Below are 17,604 nucleotides of genomic sequence, written 5' to 3' on the forward strand. Positions count from 1 at the left end.
GTGGAATATTCCGGATGAAGAGTTCTTCAAGTGCACGGGACCAGACTGGTTATTGATTTTACTGGCGCAACTGGGTTTGCGGCAGAGGGAGCAAATCATGTTTCTTTTTTGGCGAGCATGGCATTTGAGAAATGATTTAATTTTTAGAAATGGGAAAGAATCCGTTAATGCCTCTGCACATTTTGTGGATAATTTTTGGACCACCTTCACGTCTAGTCATGACACCGCTAAATTGAACATTAGTAACAAAGGCAAGGAGAAGGTGAGTGGAGTTGTAGAGGATTATGCACCGTTAAAAGATCATGTGGTCTGGACTCCTCCCCCTAATGATCATATGAAAATCAATGTGGAGAGTACTAATGCAGCCAGTGTGGGGGTCGTAGCTCGTAATTCTTCTGGAGATATTATTGTTTCTTCGTGGGACTTTATTGATCGGTGTTTCAGTGTGAATGAAGCTGAGCTCCGCGCCTGCCTCGCAGGACTTTATATAGGTATCACTCTTCCCCAATCTATTATTTTAGAGACTGATTGTGTTTTCGTACATTCGTTTCTTGCAAATGAGAAGATTGACAGGTCCCCCCTGGCTGATCTGATGGATAAGGCTCTGAGTATATCTAGGATGATCCATAATTTTCATATTGCAAAGATAAGTCGGACGGCCAATGGGGTGGCACATGAGATTGCAAAGTTTAGCTTTAGTTCTATGTCTGATGGGATTCTTTTTAATTCTATTCCACCCTGCGTGGTGTATGCTATAACGAATGTTGTAAAAACCTTTCGTTGGCTTAATTAATAAATGGGGTGTTTTAAAAAAAAAGAACTAGCTCGTGTAAAATGGGTGGCACTATCTGCAGGCAATTTAAGCCCCACCTGCATCATCTTTATACTACTGTTCTTTTTTGAAATACCCTTATATACTTATTGAACATCCGGGAGCAGATGTTGCCGTGGCTGTGAGGGTGTGTGCGTCCTAGCAGTAGTTGGCGTGTTCGAATGTAGAGGCCTAAGCTTTTTTTCTTTTAGATTTCACGTCAGCACCTACTTGTCATACATCAAAAGAAAAAAAAAACATCTACCACGTGAACATGGTCTTTTTTGTGAGAAATAATTTTTTAAGGGTTTTTGTTTCCAAAGAAAAAAAAGGCCACACGCTTCAAGTCACTAACAGCGGGCCCCATTCCATGCTGGCATGCTAAGTTAGTGTTGATTTTCTATCCATGCGCGATTAGGACCGTATTTGCACAACCGAGCCAAATTCTTGCACCAGTTCAATGTATGCCACAAGTTCTAGCACCAAAGTAATGGTTTACGCCAAGTTCAAGCACCATTGGTGTAATTGACTCAAGATCGGAAAAGGTAGCTACAAGAGGAGCGAGCTGGGCTTCTATACGTTCCCGGCGTGGACGCGCGCGGCTAGACAAGAGGAGGAGCTAGCACGGGCGGCCACAGTTTGGAGGTCCAACTTCAACTCCAAGGTAGGCATGCATGCACCCGGGTACGCAGGCAGCATGATAGATGTATCACTCGATCGATCGTCAAGGATCGAGCGATGCGTGATGTGTATGCTGTACGCATGCAGGAGAGTGCGTACGTACGTTGTGGGTTCGATCGCCTCCCCTGGGAGAAGTCTGTTTTAAACCTTGTCTTCGTTCGACCCGGCGAATTCGAACCCCAACCTTGGAATCCCTGAAATCGACACCCCCACCTCTCTGATCCCAGTTCTTTGCGCCCTTAAGCCCGGTTTAGCATGGGATTCGCTGACGTGGCAGAGGAGGAGGCCGGGTTAGGTGAGTAATTAGAATAAATGACGCCACGTGTGCTACCCGAGGCCCCTGTCTCTATATCCTCTATTCTGGAAGCGCACTCTGCTCAGCGCAAGGTGGGGAACAAAAGTAGGGTTTCGCCGGCGACTAGCGGCGGCGACTGGCCGCGTCCATTAGCGGCGGCGATTGGCGATGTCGGCCATTAGCGGCGGCCATTCTGCTTCATCCCGTTCCCGTAGTGGCGCGGTTCGAAGGAGAGGCGTCGGCGGGTCAGCTCGGTCGCCCGTCCCATCGGGAGCAGCCCATGGATTACGAGCCGACGAAGTTCTGCAGCTTGTGCGGGAGGAAGGCTGCACGGTGGATCTCATGGAGTCCAGCAAACCCAGGAAGGAGGTACTATTCGTGCGTGGATAACCAGGTAAGCTAAATTCGCCTCTTGTTTGCTGTGTATGTTCCCCTCTGTTGTACTTTTCTTGTTCTGAATTTTGTTTTTCAATTGGACAGCATGGGTTCATCGAATGGCATGAGGGGCCGACGACATCATTTATCCGTGATTTGTTGGGAGATCTTCGGGACAAAGTGTGGATGAGGCTGCTCTTGCTATTCAGTCCAATGAGATAGAAGTTGCTGCGTTGAGAGAGGAATTGGAGAAGAAGACTGAAGTAATTTCAGAAATTAGTGCTAGGTGTGAGAGGAAAGATGTGATTCAGATGTATAGATGTGATTCAGATGTATAGATGTGATTCAGATGTATAAATGTTCAGTTTCCAGAGTGATGCAATCTGGAGCTATCTTAATTGCAATGTAATGTATCTGAATCATGTTGGAATGAATTTGAAAGACCCAAATATGCTGTGTATGTCTGAATATCTTAGTTTTGACAGACCCAAATATGTTGTGTATGTCTGAATATCTTAGTTTTGACAGCTCAAGTATGCATTTTTTTAATACTTTGTACAGCAAAAGTTTGCAATTTTTGACTGGCTGTGAGTTTACAGTATAAATGTACTATGCATCCTTTTTTTGACAGCAGGAAGTACTACATGGACATACTTAAAAGGAACAAGCACAATCACACTGACCAAATGACAGTGGTAGCACAGTACACTAGACACCAAATTTCAAAGTGGTCATTTTACAGTAGCAGTGACAATTTTGCAGCAAACATGCATACATTCAAGGATCATTTGACAGTACCACTGAACTTAAACATAAATAGTGGTCATTTGACAGTACCAGAAGGACCGTGTTCACATCATAAAACTAGAGTTGATATTAAAACTAGAACCATAAGCAGTACTTCGTACTGACACTTCCATCACAAGAACTAGTTCATTCTGACATTTTCCAAAATAGCCACATCATCAAAGAAATCTAGTAATTCCCACTAGCAGTGAAATAGGGCATGAATCTTGTCCCCCTTCCAGCTCTTGTCCCACTCCCAGCTCCTCTCCCTCTTCCAGCTCCTCTCCCACTCCCTCCAGCAGAAGCTGATGAAGTTCTAGTCACTCTCGGTGGTCTGAAGCTAGATGTTGCAGCTTGAGAGCTTGATCCTGCAGCTTGAAAGCTTGATCCAGTAGCTTGAGAGCTTGGTACAGCTGAAGCTCTAGCTGCTGCAGCCCTGCTTGTTGATGCATCTGTTTGTGCTTGCTGTAAATAAAATAGAGAAATTAGGGCAAAATAAGTGCATATTTTCATTTGAAGAGAGCACACATAGTAATAAATTACCTCTGTGGCTCTCTGTTTTCTCCCTCTCTTGCCAAGATGTGACTTTGTTTATTTGGTACTATCTCCATTCTTAGAACAAGAAGTTTTATTGTGTCCCTTACCACCACAAGATCCACAAGTTATCTGAATGCCATGCTTGCTCAGTTTCTTACCCTTCGGTGCTTCACCCTCTTCTCTCCTCCTGTCATTGTTCTTTTTCCTTTGCCCTGGCATGGCAATGTAGCCAGGTGCAACTGGCCTAGGGTTTTGGGACACAGGACAATTTTCCTCTCCTTCAACAGGTTGCAGGCAGTGCTCATAAATCTTCTTGAAAGTTTCAATGGAGTAGCAGTTGTCAATGTAATCTTCCAACTTTTTCCCACATTTATAGATAGCACATATGGCATGAGTGCAAGGCAGTGCTGCCAACTGAAAGTAACCACAAGAACAAGTCCTATTCTCAAGATTTACTGTGTACCTCCTGCCTCTCCCAGTCAGATGCTTGACCTCAAAGCCCTCCTTGCCATTCCAGAGGACCTCACAAAATTGAGTTCTTTTGATACTAGCCTTGAGTTTTTTGAAAATGTTTGGGCAAATTGTGCCCTTCCAGTTGTCACTTTTGGCTCTCTGCTCTTGAACTCTAACATACACTTTCTTCCTGATCTTCTCTGCTGTGAAATAATGGGGTAGAACCTAGCTTCTATAATAGCATTGTTGAATGATTCACAAAGGTTGTTGTCAACCGATTCACATTTTGCCCCAACTGGAAAGAAAGCCCTAGCCCAATGCTTGGGCTCTGTCCTCATGATGTCCTTTGCACCATCAGGAGTAAGTTGAGCTAGCTTGGCTTTGTTATGATTAAAATCTTCCCTGTTTGAAGCCTTTGCAATGGCCCAGAACCTTTTCTGCAACTCATGGTCTTTGTGTTTCTTTCTCCAATTGGCATAAATGTGCCTAGCACACATCCTGTGCTCTGCCCTAGGCAAGTAGTCTCTCATGCTTATAATTAGGCCCTGCAAAAAGAGACAAATGTTAGCAGCAAATAAAAAATACATTTGCAAAAAAAGACAAATGTATGCTACCAGCACATGAGAGCAGGACCACTACCTAACCATAGGACTAGGAGCACTACCTAAACATAGGTATAGGTGTCGCTCCGACGAGGCGACCGAACCTTTTCGACACTCACATAAGACATTATTTTTTGAACTAGGCATTAAATAAGTTTTACCTTTTGTTGGTCAGAAATGAAGGCCCATCCAGCACCTTGATCATTAATGTCCAAATCTTTGATAAGAAGTCCAATAAACCAGGCCCAGGTATCCTTGGTCTCCTTCTCCACAACAGCCCATGCAACTGGATAAATTTGGTTGTTGGCATCCCTAGCAATTGCAGCTAGCAGCTCACCTTGGCATGCTCCCTTGAAGAAACAGCCATCCAACCCAATCACTTTCCTGCATCCTGCTTTAAACCCTTTCTTCATTGCATCGAAACAAGCATAAAATTGCTGAAAGATGTTCTGCTCCATCTCTACTGGATCCAAGCAAACAGCCACTGTGCTCCCTGGGTTGCTTCTAAGCAGTTCCAACTGATAATCAAACACTTTTGTGTACTCATTTTTCATACCACACAAAAGCTTGTCGAGTACAATTTTTTTTGCTGCCTTGCACTTTGAAATTGATACATCAGCAAACATTTCTTACATCACCGTGGATTTCATGCTGTCAATCTTCCATAAAGGATTTGCCAAGATGAAATTCTTGTTGGGGAACGTTGCAGAAAACAAAAATTTTCCTACGGTTTCACCAAGATCCATCTATGAGTTCATCTAGCAACGAGTAATCAGATGCATCTACATACCTTTGTAGATCGCGAGCGGAAGCGTTCAAAGAACGGGGATGAGGTAGTCGTACACGACGTGATCCAAATCACCGGAGATCCTAGCACCGAACGGACGGCACCTCCGCGTTCAACACACGTACGGTCAGCGTAACGTCTCCTTCTTGATCCAGCAAGGGGGAAGGAGAGGTTGAGGAAGATGGCTCCAGCAGCAGCACGACGGCGTGGTGGTGATGGAGCTGCAGTACTCCATCAGGGCTTCGCCAAGCACTATGGAGGAGGAGGAGGTGTTGGAGAGGGAGAAGGAGGCAACCAAAGACGTGGCCCAAAAAGCCCTCCTTCCCCCACTATATATAGGAGGGCCTAGGGGGGCGCCGGCCCTAGGAGATCCAATCTCCTAGGGGGGCGGCGGCCAAGGGAGGTTTCCCTCCCCCCCAAGGCACCTAGGGGGTGCCTTCCACTTGTGGGACTCTTCCCCTTTTGAAACCCTAGGCGCATGGGCCTCTTGGGGCTGGTGCCCTTGGCCCATGTAGGCCAAGGCGCACCTCCTACAGCCCATGTGCCCCCCCGGGGCAGGTGGCCCCACCCCGGGACCCTTCCGGTGGTCCCGGTACAATACCGGTGACCCCGAAACTTGTCCCGATGGCCGAAACAGCACTTCCTATATATAATTCTTTACCTTCGGACCATTCCGGAACTCCTCATGACGTCCGGGATCTCATCCGGGACTCCGAACAACATTTGGGTTACTACATATACATATCCCTACAACCCTAGCGTCACCAAACCTTAAGTGTGTAGACCCTACGGGTTCGGGAGACAGGCAGACATGACCGAGACGACTCTCCGGTCAATAACCAACAGCGGGATCTGGATACCCATGTTGGCTCCCACATGCTCCACGATGATCTCATCGGATGAACCACGATGTCGAGGATTCAATCAACCCCGTATGCAATTCCCTTTGTCAATCGATATGTTACTTGCCCGAGATTCGATCGTCGGTATCCCAATACCTCATTCAATCTCGTTACCGGCAAGTCACTTTACTCGTACCGTAATGCATGATCCCATGACTAGACACTTGGTCACTTTGAGCTCATTATGATGATGCATTACCGAGTGGGCCCAGTGATACCTCTCCGTCATACGGAGTGACAAATCCCAGTCTTGATCCGTGTCAACCCAACAGACACTTTCGGAGATACCCGTAGTATACCTTTATTGTCACCCAGTTACTTTGTGACGTTTGGTACACCCAAAGTACTCCTACGGTATCCGGGAGTTACACGATCTCATGGTCTAAGGAAAGGATACTTGACATTGGAAAAACTCTAGCAAACGAACTATACGATCTTGTGCTATGTTTAGGATTGGGTCTTGTCCATCACATCATTCTCCTAATGATGTGATCTCGTTATCAATGACATCCAATGTCCATAGTCAGGAAACCATGACTATCTGTTGATCAACGAGCTAGTCAACTAGAGGCTTACTAGGGACATGTTGGTGTCTGTTATTCACACATGTATTATGATTTCCGGATAACACAATTATAGCATGAATAAAGACAATTATCATGAACATGGAAATATAATAATAATGCTTTTATTATTGCCTCTAGGGCATATTTCCAACAATTCTCATACCTTTTGGCAATCACCTTAGCAGTAACCAGTTTGTTGGCTCTGTTTTGTGCACATTCATGCTCATCTTCAAATGTGATGATTTGAAACCTAGAGCACCTGCTTGTTTTTGCTGCATATAACAACCATGGACACCCAGGCCAGTCACACTTTGCTCTAACTCTGTACTCCTCGGATTTTAAGAAGGAAATGCTCCTTTTGGTAGCAAGTCCATACCTCTTTATAGCTCTGGTTAACTGCTTCTTGCTTCTAAAAACCATTCCACTGAAGTGTGGAACGTCAGAGTCAGGGTTGAACCTAACATATTGGCTCTTCCTTCTAACCATGTTCCCATCTTCATCTTCATCATATGAGTAGTCCTCATCAGATGATTCAAACTCCATATCCTGTACAGCCTCCTCCACATTTGCCACGAGCTCAATACGCACTGCCCCAGTTGAATCTGCATCAGCCCACTTCTTAGAATCTCTCATCTTTTTCCTGAATTTTCTTGCATGCTTTCTCAGCTCAACAACCTCTGATTCTTCCCCACTGTCATCTGTATGGGGCACATACTCAATGTCCTCCGAGTCAGATGAATCTACAACATCTTGTGCAACTTCTACAACATTTTCAGAAACTACTGCAACATTTTCAGAAATTGTAGTAGCATTTTGTGGAACTACAACAGCATGCTGTGCATGTACTGCAACATTTTGTGCAACTTCAGAAACTTGGGACATATCATATGGTTCAGTTGGATCAACAACTTGAGAACTCTGACTAGCATAAGCACTTCTCACTTTTTTTTCAATGGACTGCTTATCACTTGTGTGACCACACCACCTTTATTGGGAATAAGGATATGTTCAAGTATCTCTCCTCTTGCACCACTACTCTGTTCATTTCCATTGTCATGCTCATCTTCTGCTGTGATCACTAAATCAGGCTCATCTTCACTGCCAATGCACATCAGGTCCTCAAGCTCATCTCCTTCAAAATCAGACCCACTATTTGCTTCCTCTAGCTCATCCTCTTCCCCATTATACTCCACATGTACTTCAGCAACCCCTCCATCTGTAGTGTACTCAGACATCTTCATGCAACCAGCATCATCAAACAAGAAAAGCAATCCATTTATCAACTCCATGCCAGGCAACAAAAAATGGTACTTCATGCTTTCCTTCACTGTCATATGATCTCCTAAAAAGCCTTTTAGCTCCGGCAATGAGAGCTTGTCCCGCTCAATCTCTGACATTCCAATATCTCCACCCACATAATCAAGCGATGGACCAATCCGTATGAACTCGCCCCCAAAGTGAAATCTGACAGTCAACACTTCTGCTGGATCCATGTTTTCAACGACAAAATCCTACATTACAACAAATATATATAAGCATAATTGAACTAGAACTACAAATAGCACAATCTGACCTACCAAAAATTTCTCCCAAAAAACCCAAACTTGAACACCTGTAGAACCCTAAACCTAGCGCTTGCAAGAGGCTAAAATTTCCCCCAAAAAGGCAGGGAATGGACACTCGGGAAGAACATCGTGTACCTGCTCTTGTTCTGCAGGAGTGCTCGTCGGAGGTCGTTGCGATCATCCGCCGTTCGCCATCGCCGCCGCGGAGGAGAAGTTGATTCGTCAGGGGAGAAGGGAGGCAAACAGAGCAGCAAGGAGGCGAGCTGGTCCGGCTCAGCCAGTTATCCCCGTGCCTGAACCTGTTGGACCCACCACCGAAGCAAAGTCAGTAATCCCGCTCACACGTCAGCGAATCCCTGTTTGGGAACGGGCTTAAGGGCGCAAAGAACTGAGATCAGAGAGGTGGGGGTGTCGATTTCAGGGATTCCAAGGTTGGGGTTCGAATTCGCCCGGTCGAACGAAGACAAGGTTTAAAACAGACTTCTCCCGCCTCGCCTCGATCGAACCGAAACGAAAGCGAACCGACGCGTCACGTTTGTCCGCAGCGCAAGTGGAGTCAACGCCCGCCGGTAGACTAGCTAACCAGCTAGCCTAGGACCAGGACTCGGACTAGCCGAGCGTTGTCAAAAGAGAGAGAGAGAGAGAGAGAGAGAGAGAGAGAAGAGCGAGTCGAGTCCGTTTCCAGCAGCCATGAACTGACCGGGATCTCTGGTGCTCCGTCCGAGTCGGACGGGATGCGGTCTGCTACATTATATACGCCGGCCAAGGGAAGCAGAGAGGCTCTTGGAACAGAAAGGTCGAGGCATCGACGGCGATCATCACACCACCAAACACAATCGAGAGGAAGAGATAGATGCTGATGGCTCGACTCCTAGCGATGGCCGGCAGCTATGGCCAGAAATCCAAGACCAAGAAGAGGCCGGCCCAAGGAACAGTGCACGACATGGAGAAGAGAGTCATGCAAGCGATCCGGGCAAGGGGACGCGCACGATCAAGTTGGTTTCGGAGGTTCATGGCCGCATCCGACAGGGTCGATAAGGCGGTCCAAGATTTCATCGAGCATCGCATCAAAACGTCACCGTGCAGGTCTCGCATCTCATCAGCCTGCGCACAAGCAAACTCGACGCTCAACGTTACTTATGGTCTCTGTTTGCTCTTCTTGTTCGTATCAGTGTACTCGTTACTGGTCTTGTAATCTGTTTCCTTCCTCGGTTTTCTACTGTATGTAAAAGGTTGTAGAGATTTTACTAAACAACCCATGTATTTCATATTTATGTTGTGACGAATTTAAATATCGGCAGACTATGATGGAGAAATCTCCTTTCCATTCACTGATCGGCACGGTGCATGCTAGAAACCACACTCTTGACTTGCAGTTCTTGGGCATGACGGCAGTTGGAGTTAATTACAAGAACTATCACATTTACGGCTAGGTTTGCATAAAACCACCAAGTTGCTAATCCGTTGCAAAAAAACACCGTAATTTCTTCTCTAATCTTATTGCAAAAAGCATTGGTCGGGTGATTTGGTCCGTTTGTTCGCTTTCTGACAAGTGAGACCGAAGTTTAAGGAGCTGACTTGGCAAAGAATTACCATACACACCCCTGGAATCTAAAACAAAACACAATCAATCCTCCCCCTCCTATGGCCGGTTGCGCCTCTGCCCCTGCTTCGGACGATGGGAGGTCAACGACGAGCTCGCATGGATGAGGGAGGGTCGCGAGCGGAGGGTCGGACGAGGTACCAGAAAGGGCAGCGCCTTCTGCCCCACCATGGCCGTAGCCTTCCACTGCTGCTACCGCCGGCCACGCTCCGAGCCGGGACGGCGCTGTGCAGGGGCGACAACCGGAGCTCAACCTCCCGCAGCATGTCGTCCGGCAGCCGCTGCCGCAACCTCCCGCTGCCTCCCGGCGTCGCGCTGCTATGGCAACCGTTGTCGCGTCCTCGGTTCCCCGACCTCCATCGACCTCATGGCTCCCACCGCAGCCGCGAGGGCGCTGCTACCGCCGCATGATTGGTGGCGCCTGTCGAGCCAGCAAGGCACCAGCTAGGTCGTGGATGAGCCTGGAGACGCGTCAGCAAGTGGATTATCGGGAGAAGTGGTGTTGCTTGGGAGCAGGGCATCGGGAACAGGGGATTAGTTCGCCGCCGACCTCTTGTCTCCTCTCCTCTCCGTCAAATCAAAATCAGTTGCTTGCTTCTCCTGTGCACGGCGGCCATGCCATGCATACTCCGGCTCAAACTTCCTCCATGCCGCTACAACCAGGAACGCCCGATCGACCAAGGCGAGGCGAGCTCCCTCAAAAAATAAATGCTCTTCTTTTCCTTTGTCTCTATCCCCCGCCATGTTCGTCTTTGTCTTCGTCTTCGTCCCATAGATAAAACTCTTCTCTCCAACTTCCCACATCTACTCTTCTTCGACGGACGGACGGACGGGTGTGCTCTCTCCTCTCCTCTTCCATGTTCGGGGCAACCATGGTGCTCCGCGCCGGCCATGCTCCGTCTCAGGACGCCGGCACGAGCCGCTAGGGCGGATAACGGACCACACGGCCAGCATGAGCCTACCTACTACAAGATCAAGTGAAGCTGGACCCCAAGTACAAACCAAACTATACTAAAATCGTCCCTCGTCCTCTACCGTTGGTCTATGCCGCAAGAACCAAATTAAGGATAGAAGAAGAACAAGCAGACTGGCTTAGATACACGTACCTCCTCACAGTCACAGCACAGGGGCCTCTTGTCGTCGCCCGGCATCCCAAGTCCTAAGTCGCACGCGCATCTCGCACGCGGATGGATGACGGTCTCTTGTATATAGAGAGACTGATGGCGACATATGGTAGAGAGAACAAGGAGGGGTGGAGCCGTGTGATCCATGGCTAGAGACAAGGCCCGTGCATAAAAATCATGCATGCCTCCAAATTAACTCTCACACCAGCCAGCTGTCTCACGCCTCCAAATTAACTCTCACGCCAGCCAGCTATCTCACGCCTCCAAATTAGCTCTCACGCCAGCAAGTTGTCTCACTCAATGCTTTGTTTTGCTGCATGCATGCAGCCACAGAAAGGACAATGGTACTGAACAAGCCAAGAACCAAGATTTAAATGCTATGCGCACGGATCGAAACAACCCAAACGCTTCAATTGGGTGAGCCTCGAGACATGACTACCAAAATCTGAAGATTTTGAATTGAGCCATCTGAACTGGAAAGGATGCAGTAGATATGCTTGTCATTGTGGTGCCAATTAAGTTGGTAATTACATTAGAATTGCTAGCTTTTTCAATGGCATGTATGGAAAATGTTGTGCCGAGTTCAAGTTCCTCTGCTTCCAGATAGACAAGGTGGCTTGCTCTCAATTGTTCTAGAGTGGGATTGATGTTCAAGCCTTGTTTGATGTTGATGGGCATGGGCAGTATCTTTACTCTTACTTTCATAAGAATCACAAGCAAGTGTGTATGCTAGCTAGATTTTACAACATATAGCATATATATTCTCATGAGAACGAGCATATATTCTCATGAATTAATCAACATCATCTAGCAGCAAGCAAACAATAAAAACTCGGAGCATCCACAAGAAAATGAAAATAATATGGAGTTGTGTTTCATAATCATCACAACTATGATGATAAGAGCATTCACTGGCAAGGATGGATATAATAGAAATGAGAGTGCATAATTAATTCTATATATTGAAGCACATCCTGTAGAGTATGACACCCCATTATATTACATAGACCAAAGAACACCTGCGTTGGCAACTTGTTAAAACAACTTGAAAACTTGTCCATCCTTGAAACATAACAAATGATGCCACGTTCATTCTGAATTCCCAAGTGCACCTCTCCTATACTATAGTGGCCCGCACAGAAGCAAGACCTTCATTGTGCTGCTTTTCAAACAGACATTGCTAGAATACAAAACAAAAACCTGGGACGAGTAGCTCTCACCGCCACAATTGATCCACGCACCGGAACAAACATCACCCCAATATCCAACAGCAACTCAAAACAACAAGCTCGGATATACTGCCCATACACTGGAAAACATACAAAGAAACCCACCCCAATATTTCCGCGCCACCCTCCTCCACAATATAGAAAGCGACCTTCCACGTGCCCGCGGGTCCACCATCTCCAGCATAGATGTCTTTAACATCCTCATCTTCGAGTCAGGCAGGCTCCCTGGGCAGAGACAGAGAGAGAGAACAAGATTAGTTCCCAGTCAATTTCTGGAAAAAAAATTGAAAGACAGCAAGAGAGAGCACATCCTTCTGGCAACTACATACATATATGGGCATCCTAAATTGGATGTTCATCATAACAACTCATTCTCCAACTTGAAGTAGGCTAGCGTTTCATTGAACATAAAACAATCTGCATCTACATGCATAATCCGAATCTAATGACTGATAAAAGCAGCAATTTAAGATGTTCACAAGCCAAAAACATGAATAGCAAAACAGAGGAACTTTTAGAATCTTGTTATCTAAGGAATCACATTAAACACCATGTTCACAAACAATCATAATAGTGACCAAACCAGAATTAAGCACCATCTTCAGGAAGAGAACATCCCTTGCCATCAAAGGAACCACATTGCACACAACATATGCACACGCCTTGTTAAAAGGACGACCAAATATCAAATATAATCTACTACCTCCGTCCGGGATTATACGTCCGGCCGCTCTACCTACAGAGATGAGACGGGGGGTCAGACCTTGGCGAGCTCCATGGAACAGTGCTCCATGAAGAGACGCGCGTGAGGAAACTGCACACCCGGAAGCGGCCGCGACCAAATCGAAATGAACAGATTGGGAGTGAGAGACCGGAAGGAGAACCGAGTCAGGTTTCTCTAGCAACACGTACAAGACAATACAAGACAAATGATCCTAACAAAACAGTTCTTTTTCTCATTACATTCAGCAAGGCAATGATGTACTCCCTTCGTCCCATAATGTAAGATGTTTTTTGGCACTACACTAGTATCAAAAAACGTCTTACATTACGGGATGGAGGAAGTAGGAAATACACAATCAAACCATCAACTTTATCTATACACACAGATCATACAAATCATAAAAGTTTAAACTTTAATGGCAACAGATTGACTCTTACGACGTTAAACTATCTTAAAAGTAGATGTGAAATCTCTAAACCATCTTAATGTGGCCAGGTTCAGAGCAGGCTAGTATTAGCTTATACCGAACTTGTGCAAAAGTAACAAAAAAAGTTGGTTCCAATCTATTCCATATCCCTTTTGCTTTCTCTCGAGTGAGTTACTGATCATGATCGATACCTAGAGGACTGACCTCCCTCCCAGGACATGCCAGCCACCGAATTAATCTAGAATGGACCACATGGACAAAAAGTATGCTGCACCAGGACTCCCAAATTTCGTGGAACCATACTAACCAAGAGAGCATTATTGAGCCGTTTTGCTGCTGCTTGACAATCCCTCAGTTTTTCTTCTGCTTGCTGTTCAAATGGTTGACTTGACAAGTAATGAATAATGCTGATTGTGGCAGGTAAACACAAAACAAATGTACGATAACTGTTAAGAATAAAAAATACCACGATCTCCTACTTTAGATTTCAAAGATAAGTGAAGAACTGCGCAGATACACCCCTGAAAACTCAGGCGCAAAATTGTGTAGTCTCTTAGTTCTTGCTATCAATATGTTATTACAGTTAGAAATTAGGTCTTCAATCCTATTAGACAGGCCTAAAGCATATATAGCATTATAAGCAATCATCAAAGGATCACCGACATGACACCACCAGAAACAACTATGACAAGGCAAGTAGGCACAAACAACCATTTTCACTAACAACACCATGTTTCCTTCCAGCCAAGGATAATCAACTCATAAGTTAGAACTCAAAAATTGAGGTCTAGGGCCCAGATTTGGTCGAATTTAACCAAGTCTGATTAATACGCAGTACTACAAGAGACCAATTTCATTGAAAAGAAAGATCATCACAACCACATAATTGTGGTGGGCAGAAAACCACTACCAAGACCCGAACACTAAATAATCGGCACGGCAGCCGCCGACGGCTCGATGAATGGCATAAAACAGTAAAAGTTGATAATTTTTATTGTTTCATTACTTATTCATCAAAAAGAGCCACACCTATTTACATATCTTTCAGGTACACAGAAATGTATATGGCATCTATTCATTTCAAGTGGGCACACAAATCATGAGAGAGAGCACATGAGGTACCAGCGGCTTACCTATGTTTAGGCCGGTAGTTTTCTCGTTCGGGATCGCTCCGCCCTCTGGAAAGATTAAAACTTCCAGCAATGGAGGTTGCAAGTCAATGATCTCGGTAACCCCTCCAGTTCTTCCAGCACCATTGTCACCATTAAGTCAGGTCCCTGGGTGGACAAGAACAAGATTAATGACGATAGGAAGCAACCCACATGGGACAATTTATGCCAAGCAACGTTAATTTCACTGGCTATTTCAAGTTTGAACAACAGCAAGAGCTATGGGCATGAACATAGCTAATGAACAGGCATACACGTACTGCTACAGACAAGAGATCTTTCAGTAATCGGAACCGTTACTCGAGAAACAAAGTTCCTTCTCCAGGCGCTACCTTGCTTCAAGGTGGAGAAAATCCTTTGCAAAATAAACAGGTAGCGCATGAACTATGACAGTTTGGTCGTAAGGTGCCGTGTGGTGGTGTTTTGCTGCGTTCAGTCCCAACATGTGTGTTGGCTTCTCTCAAAAAAAGAAGAAAACATGTGTGTTGACTGAGGTTCTGCGTGAGCATAATCAAGCATACGTTTAAAAATGATACTCTCTCCATCCTATAATCAAGCACACCGGAACAAACATCACCCCAATATCCAGCAGCAACTCAAAACAACAAGCTCTGATATACAACCTTTCTAAGGATTTAAATCATCCAGAACTCTCATGAAAATACTTTGAATCAAAGAAGCCCTTACGAATAAGTCAACATAACCCTATGGGGTTTCACGAATCAGGCTATTTACCCCCAGAGCTCTAAAACTGGGCATTTAACCACTGATCTCTCCCAAACCATGTGAGTGACCCCAAAATCCCAATTAGACTTATTTTCCCTGGTGGTTTTGTTGCATTATCTATGGAGTGGCACACGACAATGCATCTTGCAAACAAAGTGTCCAAAAAATGTATTGCCACAGTACACTAACAGGAGACTAGGAAATGCATGACATGATTTCTTCTCCTGCTGCAACTTGCTACCACGGATGTTGTCCCTTTTGCAACCGAACAGAAAGAGGAGATGGGAGAGGAACTTCCATGGCGTCGGGGTCGGAAGGTGACTGGGGATGGAACTCCAGGTTGAAGAAGAAGTTGACACCCGTGGTGGATCCCGCGAATGTGGAGGAGCGGATCTTGAGCTTGCTTGGTCGTTGTTTTCATCCTGGTGGCTGGCCAGCCACTCTACCTACAGAGATGAGATGGGGTCAGACCTTGAGAAGCTCCATGGAGCAGTGCTCCATGAAGAGACGTGCTTGAGGAAACTGCACACCAAGAAGCGGCCACTGCCAAATCGAAATGAACAGAGAGGGAGAGAGGGGCCGGGAGGAGAAGACGAACCTTGACGAGCTCAACGCCTTCCATGGAACAGCTGGGGTGGGGTCACGACTCGATGGCGGGAGAGAAGAAGCTCCTCCATGGTGGGAGCAGCTTGAGCCGAGGAGGGCATACCTCGGCTGGGCCGCATATACAAGTCTCTTGGGATCTAACGAAGACACACTGACAGTGAGTGGATCAGCACTGATTTAGGTCTAGAATCTTCAAAAGTATGGTGAAACAATCTTGCACAAAACTGGAAATGTGAAGTAAAAAGAATAGAATACATAGAGTATACATAGAGTTCTGTTCAATAACAAATTGGAACTTCAAAAATCCCGAGACTATATAGCATATTTAATATTGCAATGTACGAGAGCACAAATATTAAGCACCTAGGTCTGGACATTTTTGTAGCAAGTGCTGGAGGGGCATATGTAGTCACTGCACATAGGATCTCAGCAACATATGCATGAACCTCAGCAGAATCCTGCTTTGCAAATTCAGAGGAGTCACCTTGACAATAAAAGCATGAACCGCAGATCCCCCAGAACAATGAGAGATATTTCAACACTGGAGAATGACTACTATTCATACATAACTTGTGAAGAAACAGAGCCACCTTCAAATTTGAGAATATGTAGCTATAGAATGGTGCAACATACAAGGACATAGCCCACGGGTTCAACATCTTACATTGGTATGGGTGTAGAACAAGAACTATACAACTACAACCGTGTGGATATAAACCATAAACTGGACAGCATACTCTAACATCTGAAGGTGAATAATGAAGCTCCAGTCAAAGCATTGCCAATTTGCTCTCAAGTAACTAAAGACCTAATAAACCATTGCCTTCAATGTCGTGAAGATGCACAAAAGAACAAGCTACAGTATCCAGTAGGATATCCAGCAAGCATTATCTTGCAAAAGCGGGTTTACATTTCAGTTTAAATAGCAACAAAAGCTAAGCTATTATCTAGTACAATCCATGAACTGCGATGTACGGACTCTAGGGAAGACATATAGCATATCTATGAGTAAAACCAAAATGGATAAAACACAACCAAAGACCAAACATCATGCTAGCTAGCACAGAACTACAAGAGATCAATTTCATTGAGAAGAAAGATCATCACAGCCACATAATTGTGGTGGACAGAATACCGCTACAAAGATCCGAACATTGTAATGAACACCTATATTTCAGCAAGAGCTATATTTCAAAATCTATGAGCAACTGCATATTAAATAACAACAAAAGCTAAGCCATTATCTAGTATAATTCATGAACTGCGCTGTACAGATTCTCAGGAAGACATATAGCATATCTGACTAAAATCAAAATGGATAAAACACGACCAAAGACCAAACTAGCTAGCACAGAACTACAGGAGACTAATTTCTTTGAAAAGAAAGATCATCACAACCACATAATTGTGGTGGACAGAAGACCACTACCAAGATCCGAACTCTAAATCATCGGCACGATAGCCGCCAACAGCTCGATGAACGGCATAAACAATAAAAGGTGATAACTTTTAGTGTTTCATTACTTGTTCATCAAAACGAGACACAACTATTTACACATCTTTCAGGTACACAGAAATGTATATGGCATTTATTCATTTCAAGTGGGGACACAGAGCATGAGAGGGAGCACATGAG

The 17,604-nt window shown here is 45.3% G+C and overlaps 1 long non-coding RNA gene and 1 pseudogene across 1 annotated transcript; one reads left to right on the top strand and one right to left on the bottom strand.

The window, feature by feature from the left end:
* The first annotated feature begins 1,907 nt into the window (after window positions 1-1,907).
* On the top strand, window positions 1,908-2,632 carry LOC125546702 (uncharacterized). Its single transcript, XR_007300657.2, has 2 exons — window positions 1,908-2,181; window positions 2,268-2,632. It is a non-coding gene; the product is annotated as an uncharacterized LOC125546702 (long non-coding RNA).
* Window positions 2,633-3,137: 505 nt separating this feature from the next.
* Window positions 3,138-8,288, bottom strand: LOC147989779 (uncharacterized; annotated as a pseudogene).
* Between the last annotated feature and the right edge of the window lie 9,316 nt (window positions 8,289-17,604).

The sequence above is a fragment of the Triticum urartu genome, chromosome 1A (genome assembly GCF_056163025.1).
Source record: "Triticum urartu cultivar PI428250 chromosome 1A, HENAU_Tu73, whole genome shotgun sequence".
NCBI lineage: Eukaryota > Viridiplantae > Streptophyta > Magnoliopsida > Poales > Poaceae > Triticum > Triticum urartu.